Genomic DNA, 1,207 nt, shown 5'->3' with positions numbered 1-1,207 from the left:
CAAATGTTTATAGGAAAATTATAAAACATCATTAGTAACTTTCAAATGATACTAAGAATAACATATAGAACGTGCATAGTAACTGTCAAATGACAATAGGAAATTTATTAAACATCCTTAGTAACTGTTAAATGATATTATGTACAACACATAAAACGATCTTAGCAACAGTCAAATATTAATAGCAATAGTCAAATAATATTAGGAAAAACATAAGACATCCTTAGTTACTGTCAAAAAATAGAAATACACTAATTATAATAGATGATTTAAAATAAGCAAAAAAGATACCAAAATATAATTTTCTTTATTTTTTAAAAGAAATTATATATTTTTAATGAATCAAGAAATAAAATTAAATAATTTTACTTAAGTTATTAATTACGTAAATCTTAAATTAAATGTTGTATATTTTGTTTAACTTAAGACGATTATTGTTATTTTGTAAATTGTTTAACTTAAATTAGGTCAATAATGATTACGTAAGTTTTCGGATGGAATTGATCTTGTGTGTTTTTTATTATTGTTTAACCATGCGTTAAGAAGATAATTTGTGCGTGTGCTATGGTAGACAATTGATTGAAACGTACAAAATAAAATAATGGTAAACAAAGTGCGGATGGTGAGAGGGGACCTTGCAAGAACGTTCCGAAATTCATTTTAGTATAAAAGCGCGGCACGCTTCATTTACCAGCACAGTCTTAACAGTCCTATCTAAAAGGAGGTTTAAGTAAATCATCAAACATGAAATTCTTGGTATGTTCTTAAATTATCATTCAATCTTTTTGGTTTTCACTAATTAGTTTTATATCTATTCTTTAGATTGTATTCGCTTGCGCTTTGGCTGCTGTATCTGCTGGATATGTATCTCCAGTTGTCTATGGAGCTCAACATCTTCCTCTGATTGGAGCTGATGGTGTCCCAGTTGATACCGCTGAAGTTCAACACGCCAGGGCTGCCCATTTGGTCCATAAAGTCAATGTACAAGCTCGCAACGGTGACTACTTTCATCATGGACTTGTAGCTGCCGCTCCAGTTGTTGCCCATACCGGATATTCTGCCCATTTGGCTGCTCCAGTTGTTGCCCATCATGGTGTATACTCTGCCCATCACGTCCCAGCTGCCTACCCAACCACCCACGTTCTTCCAACCAGCGTTAACGGAGTCCCATTGGAAACCCCAGAAGTTGTAGCCGCTAAAGTCAACC

Source organism: Nicrophorus vespilloides, unplaced genomic scaffold (assembly GCF_001412225.1).
Source record: "Nicrophorus vespilloides isolate i.1.1-1 unplaced genomic scaffold, Nicve_v1.0, whole genome shotgun sequence".
Classification (NCBI taxonomy): Eukaryota; Metazoa; Arthropoda; class Insecta; order Coleoptera; family Silphidae; genus Nicrophorus; species Nicrophorus vespilloides.
The sequence above is the reverse complement of the archived record's forward strand: the minus strand, read 5'-3'. Positions refer to the sequence as shown.